This window comes from Rutidosis leptorrhynchoides, chromosome 2 (assembly GCF_046630445.1).
Source record: "Rutidosis leptorrhynchoides isolate AG116_Rl617_1_P2 chromosome 2, CSIRO_AGI_Rlap_v1, whole genome shotgun sequence".
Taxonomy (NCBI): Eukaryota; Viridiplantae; Streptophyta; class Magnoliopsida; order Asterales; family Asteraceae; genus Rutidosis; species Rutidosis leptorrhynchoides.
Window position 1 is genome coordinate 275,772,333 of NC_092334.1, and position 7,792 is coordinate 275,780,124.

Sequence of the window (7,792 nt, forward strand, 5' to 3'; positions counted from 1 at the left end):
CTTGCAGTCCTTAGCAATTTAGTGATGAAATCCATGGTAATGTTTTCCCATTTCCATTCCGGGATTTCGGGTTGTTGAAGTAGACCTGATGGTTTCTGATGCTCAGCTTTGACCTTAGAACACGTCAAACATTCTCCTACGTATTTAGCAACATCGGCTTTCAAACCCAGCCACCAAAAATATTTCTTGAGATCCTTGTACATCTTCCCCGTTCCAGGATGTATTGAGTATCTGGTTTTATGAGCTTCTCTAAGTACCATTTCTCTCATATCTCCAAATTTTGGTACCCAAATCTTTTCAGCCCTATACCGGGTTCCGTCTTCCCAAATATTAAGATGCTTCTCCGATCCATTGGGTATTTCATCCTTTAAATTTCCCTCTTTTAAAACTCCTTTTTGCGCCTCATTTATTTGAGTAGTAAGGTTATTGTGAATCATTATATTCATAGATTTTACTCGAATGGGTTCTCTGTCCTTCCTGCTCAAGGCGTCGACTATCACATTTGCCTTCCCCGGGTGGTAACGAATCTCAAAGTCGTAATCATTCAACAATTCAATCCACCTACGCTGCCACATATTCAGTTGTTTCTGATTAAATATGTGTTGAAGACTTTTGTGGTCGGTATATATAATACTTTTGACTCCATATAAGTAGTGCCTCCAAGTCGTTAATGAAAAAACAACCGCGCCTAATTCCAAATCATGCGTCGTATAATTTTGTTCGTGAATCTTCAATTGTCTAGATGCATAAGCAATCACCTTCGTTCGTTGCATTAATACACAACCGAGACCTTGCTTTGATGCGTCACAATAAATCACAAAATCATCATTCCCTTCAGGCAATGACAATATAGGTGCCGTAGTTAGCTTTTTCTTCAATAACTGAAACGCTTTCTCTTGTTCATCCTTCCATTCAAATTTCTTCCCTTTATGTGTTAATGCAGTAAAGGGTTTTGCTATTCTGGAAAAGTCTTGGATGAACCTTCTGTAGTAACCAGCTAGTCCTAAAAACTGGCGTATGTGTTTCGGAGTTTTCGGGGTTTCCCACTTTTCAACAGTTTCTATCTTTGCCGGATCCACCTTAATACCTTCTTTGTTCACTATGTGACCGAGGAATTGAACTTCTTCCAACTAAAATGCACACTTTGAAAACTTAGCGTACAATTCTTCCTTCCTCAATACTTCTAACACCTTTCTCAAATGTTCACCGTGTTCTTGGTCATTCTTTGAGTAAATAAGTATGTCATCAATGAAAATAATGACAAACTTGTCAAGGTATGGTCCACACACTCAGTTCATAAGGTCCATGAACACAGCTGGTGCATTAGTTAAACCAAACGGCATGACCATAAACTCGTAATGACCGTAACGTGTTCTGAAAGCAGTCTTTGGAATATCATCTTCTTTCACCCGCATTTGATGATACCCGGAACGTAAGTCAATCTTTGAATAAATAGACGAGCCTTGTAGTTGATCAAATAAGTCGTCGATTCTCGGTAGTGGGTAGTGGTTCTTGATGGTAAGTTTGTTCAACTCTCGGTAGTCGATACACAACCTGAATGAACCATCTTTCTTCTTGACAAACAAAACAGGAGCTCCCCACGGTGATGTGCTTGGTCGAATGAAACCACGCTCTAAAAGTTCTTGTAATTGGCTTTGCAGTTCTTTCATCTCGCTGGGTGCGAGTCTGTAAGGAGCACGAGCTATTGGTGCAGCTCCTGGTACAAGATCTATTTGAAATTCAACGGATCGATGTGGGGGTAATCCTGGTAATTCTTTCGGAAATACATCGGGAAATTCTTTTGCGACAGGAACATCATTGATGCTCTTTTCTTCAGTTTGTACTTTCTCGACGTGTGCTAGAACAGCATAGCAACCTTTTCTTATTAGTTTTTGTGCCTTCAAATTACTAATAAGATGTAGCTTCATGTTGCTCTTTTCTCCGTACACCATTATGGGTTTTCCTTTTTCTCGTATAATGCAAATTGCATTTTTGTAACAAACGATCTCTGCTTTCACCTCTTTCAACCAGTCCATACCGATTATCACATCAAAACTCCCTAACTCTATTGGTATCAAGTCAATCTTAAATGTTTCGCTAACCAGTTTAATTTCTCGATTCCGACATATATTATCTGCTGAAAATAATTTACCATTTGCTAATTGGAGTAAAAATTTACTATCCAAAGGCGTCAATGGACAACTTAATTTAGCACAAAAATCTCTACTCATATAGCTTCTATCCGCACCCGAATCAAATAAAACGTAAGCAGATTTATTGTCAATAAGAAATGTACCCGTAATAAGCTCCGGGTCTGCTTGTGCCTCTGCCGCATTAATATTGAAAACTCTTCCGCGGCCTTGTCCATTCGTGTTCTCCTGGTTCGGGTAATTTCTAATAATGTGGCCCAATTTTCCACATTTATAACAAACTACATTGGCATAACTTGCTCCGACACTACTTGCTCCGCCATTACTCGTTCCGACACCATTTGTTTCTTTCGTTCTGTTAACCCCTAGTCCGTAGACCTCACACTTTGCCGCTCTATGACCATTTCTTTTATACTTGTTGCAAAATTTGGTGCAGAACCCCGAGTGATACTTTTCACACCTTTGGCATAGCTGCTTCTGATTGTTGTTGTTGTTGTTGCGGTTATTATTGTTGTTGGAATGATTGTTGTAGTTGCTGTTGTTGTTGTTGTTGTTATTGTTGTTGTTGTTGTTGTTGTTGTTGTTGTTGTTGTTGTTGTTGTTGTTGTTGTTGTTGTTGTTGTTGTTGTTGTTGTTGGGCCGTTTGTTGTAGTTACGATTGATGTTGCGATTGTTGGGATAGTTGTTGTGATTATTGTTGTAATTGCTGTTGTTGTTGTATTGGTGATTCTTATCACCGTTTTCCTCCCACTTTCTTTTGACTTGCTTCACATTGACCTCTTCAGCAGTCTGTTCTTTAATTCTTTCTTCAATCTGGTTCACTAGTTTGTGAGCCATTCTACATGCCTGTTGTATGGAGGCGGGCTCGTGTGAACTTATATCTTCTTGGATTCTTTCCGGTAATCCTTTCACAAAGGCGTCGATCTTCTCTTCCTCATCTTCGAACGCTCTCGGACACAATAGGCATAATTCGGTGAATTGTCTTTCGTACGTGGTAATATCAAATCCTTGGGTTCTGTCTTGAGCTTATTGACCTCGGTTCTGGGACGGTACTTCTCGTTCATCAAGTGCTTGAATGCTGACCACGGTAGTGCGTAAGCATCATCTTGTCCCACTTGCTCTAGATAGGTATTCCACCATGTTAACGCAGAACCTGTGAAGGTATGCGTAGCGTACTTCACTTTGTCCTCTTCAGTACACTTACTTATGGCAAACCCCGATTCGACCTTCTCGGTCCACCGTTTCAATTCAATCGGTCCTTCGGTTCCATCGAATTCCAAAGGTTTGCAGGAAGTGAATTCTTTGTAGGTGCATCCTACACGATTTCCTTTACTGCTAGATCCAAGGTTATTGTTGGTATGTAGTGCAGCCTGTACTGCGGCTATGTTTGAAGCAAGAAAGGCACGAAATTCCTCTTCGCTCATATTCAAGGTGTGTCGAGTAGTCGGTGCCATTTCCTTCAAAATAGTCAAATGAAACGAGTTAATCATATAGAATATCAAGAGTAGTCAATAGTATTTCGTAGCGTAATATGAACTTATTTATAAAAGCTCTTTCTTCATATTAGCGTTTTATACTCTTTAATTCGGGTAGTACCTACCCGTTAAGTTCATACTTAGTAGCTAACATACCATTTCAACTACTACAATTCTATATAAAAAACTAATCACAAAAAAAAAAAAAAAATTATCATATTCAAACCTTTATACAATAACTTGCAAACTTACAATACCGCTTTTTTTTACATATAGCATGAAATATAGCACATAAAACTTTGATACAAAGTAGTTGCGAAGATAATTCTAGTTAATAAATAAGGCGTTCAGCAAAGGCAATAAAGACACGTAATTCATACGTCCAAAAACAAGTCATGCATTCTAGTTTTACTAATACCACTTCCCATCCTTGGTTTTGTGGAACATAACCGTTGTGACAGATAGTAAAACAATGTGTTATAACGTCGTCAAAAGGATGAAGGTTATGTAATGACCAACAGTCTCGTAATAACCTAAAAACCTCATTTCTTACCCCAATTACCGACTCCGTCACTTGTGGGAACGTTTTGTTTAATAGTTGTAGCCCGATGTTCTTGTTCTCACTTTGGTGAGAAGCAAACATTACTAATCCGTAAGCATAACATGCTTCTTTATGTTGCATGTTAGCCGCTTTTTCTAAATCACGAAGTCCTATATTCGGATATATTGAGTCAAAATAATTTCTTAACCCGTTGCGTAAAATAGCATTTGGGTTCCCCGCAATATATGCGTCAAAGTAAACACATCGTAACTTATGGATTTCCCAATATGATATCCCCCATCTTTCGAACGAAAGCCTTTTATAAATCAAGGCATTGTTGGAACGTTCTTCGAATGTCTTACAAACTGATCTCGCCTTAAATAGTTGTGCCGAGAAATTCTGACCGACTCTAGACAAGATTTCATCAATCATATCTCCGGGTATGTCTCTTAAAATATTGGGTTGTCTATCCATTTTGTGTTTTTATACTGTAAAATAGACAAGAGTTAGATTCATAAAAAAAATACTTATTAATACAAGCAATTTTTACATATATCATAAAGCATAAGCACACTATATTACATATATTACACCACACGAATACAACTATCTTATTCCGACTCGCTCGTTTCTTCTTCTTCGGTTTTGGTTCGTTTTGCCAAGTTTCTAGGGATATATGATGTTCCCCTAATACGAGCCGTCGTTTTCCGCATTGGTTTAGAAAAACCTGGTGGTTTAGAGGTTCCCGGGTTATTGTCACAACTTAAGAAATACGGGTGTTAACGATACATATAAAGTTCATCGGGTTTGGAATCAAATTTCTCTATTTTTATGCCCTTTCCCTTATTATTCTCTTTTTCCTTATTAAATTGTGTTGGGGTAATTTCTATAACTTCATCGGAATCCTTGTCGGGATCCGATTCATCGAAGAATTGGTAATCCTCCCAATACTTTACTTCCTTGGCGGAAACACCATTGACCATAATTAACTTTGGTCGGTTGGTTGAGGATTTTCTTCTACTTAACCATTTTATTATTTCCCCCACTGGTACTATTTCTTCTTCCAGTTCTGATTCTTCTTTTGGTTCCGATTCTTCTTTCGGTTCCGACTCTTCTTCCGGTTCCTCTTCAGAAACTTGTGAATCAGTCCACGAATCATTCCAATTTACATTTGACTCTTCATTATTATTAGGTGAGTTAATGGGACTTGTTCTAGAGGTAGACATCTATCACATAATATCAAACGCGTTAAGAGATTAATATATCACATAATATTCACATGTTAAAAATATATAGTTTCCAACAAAATTTGTTAAGCAATCATTTTTCAAGTAAACACGGTCGAAGTCCAGACTCACTAATGCATCCTAACAAACTCGATAAGACACACTAATGCAAAATTCTGGTTCTCTAAGACCAACGCTCGGATACCAACTGAAATGTCCCGTTCTTATTGATTAAAAACATTCCATATTAATTGATTTCGTTGCGAGGTTTTGACCTCTATATGAGACGTTTTTCAAAGACTGCATACATTTTAAAACAAACCATAACCTTTATGTAACGACCCGGATTTTTCCGATCATTTTACACTTATAAGATTAATATTTACATAAATTAAACCTTACCAACATGATAAGCAATCTAAATTGTTGATACTTATGTTTTTGAAAAGAGTTTTACACAACGTTTGACCGTCCAATTTGACCGATGATATCACGAACTATATAACATACGATAATTATACGTTTGTGTATATATATGTATTTTTATATATTTAACATGATCTAAGAATGTTTTAACATCTCATTGTGTACTAATAACAATGAGTTATAAGTATATTTTGAGACTACTAACTTAAGTTTTCAAAACGATAACTATATGTGACGTTCTTCGACTTAAATACTTAAAACTTATAATACTTATACATGTATCGTATAGATATGTATTTTATCACTTTTAAAGGATTTATATACATAAAACAATATAAGTATATTTACAAAAGATAGCTATATTTGAATCCTCGTTCCGTTTTCTCAAGATTTTTATACGTATATCTAGGGTATATGTACCCGTATCATACCCAGCTTCTATACGTATTTACTATTGGTATATACACATCACAATCACTTTATTAGCAGCCATGAGTCAGCTAATTTTGGATCTTAGCATGCATGATTAATCAACTTGGCATATTACAAGACTTTTGCACAATATTACAAATTTATACATCTTTTCACCACCATTTATACTCCATTCCATTTTTATTTTTACTACACATTTTCTCTAACCAAAAACACACTCTTAGGAACCTTAAGTGTTCTTCACAATCTCAGCAAATAACCATGAAGATCTAGCTTCAAAAACAACCCTTAATCATCATAAGAAAATCCATTCAAGAACACTTCAAAAATCCTTTCAAGTAAACAAGTTTACTTCCAACCTTTCAATCCAACTCCACCACTCTTTTGATTCTAGGATTTTTCTCATCTCTTACAGTAACTTTGTCTAAGTAACTTGAGGTAGTAACCTTATTCATAATCTTATTCAATTCATATTCATATAGCTATCTTATTTTGTGGTATAAAATTTTAACAACAAGAACATAGTTTGAATGATTTCAAACTTGTTCGCAAACTAAATAGATCCTTCTAACTTGACTTTTAAAACACTTCAAGACCTGTAATATATCATAATGATATGCTAACTTAACAAGATATAACTTGGTTTTACAAAGAACACCTTAAAAACTGAATCTACATCGTCGGAGTGCAACCGGGGGCTGTTTTGGGTTAGATAAATAAAAACTATCTTGAACTTTGAATTGGAAGTTCATGTTCTGGAAAAATGATATTTCTTATGAATATGTTAACACATAAAAATTTCATGGTTTAACTCAAAGTGTAAGTATTTTTAGAAATATGATCATTAAATGTTGTTTTTATGATGGAAAATGATCACTTTCATAAGTTTCACCAAAGTTTGACCTATAACCTGTGATTTCGAATACAAACTAAGGTATTATCAGTTCATATTCTTAAAATTTGACTCGATCCAAGGAAGTGGCAAGTTGAACCAACAAAAACGGAGTTGTAATGAAGAAACTACGACTAAAACAAGATCGGGTATCCGAAGCTAGTTTAGCTACGAAAATATTTAGAGAAAAATTAAATTAATCATATATTTTCTAATTAATATGATATTTCATATATATTTACTTATGATTTGATTTTATATATTTCAGGACCACCTGTAAACAACACGAGAAGATTAATCATAAGACCTCATGATTGTATGCAACACGTCATTTGACAACACGGTACTTTATGTACGCAACACGTCATTTGACAACATGGTACCATGGGTCAAGATTAATTCTGATCAATACGAATACGATAGGGTCTTTATTTATTTTATTGAGCAACTAATTGTGGACCACTAACATCAGACTGCTAACTACGGACTAAGAAAATATTAAAAGTATATATATATATATATATATATATATATATATATATATATATATATATATATATATATATATAACGATTACTTAAAAAGAAAATATGTTGATATATTATATATATGGTTAGGTTCGTGATATCTATCGGAGACCAAGTCGTGAT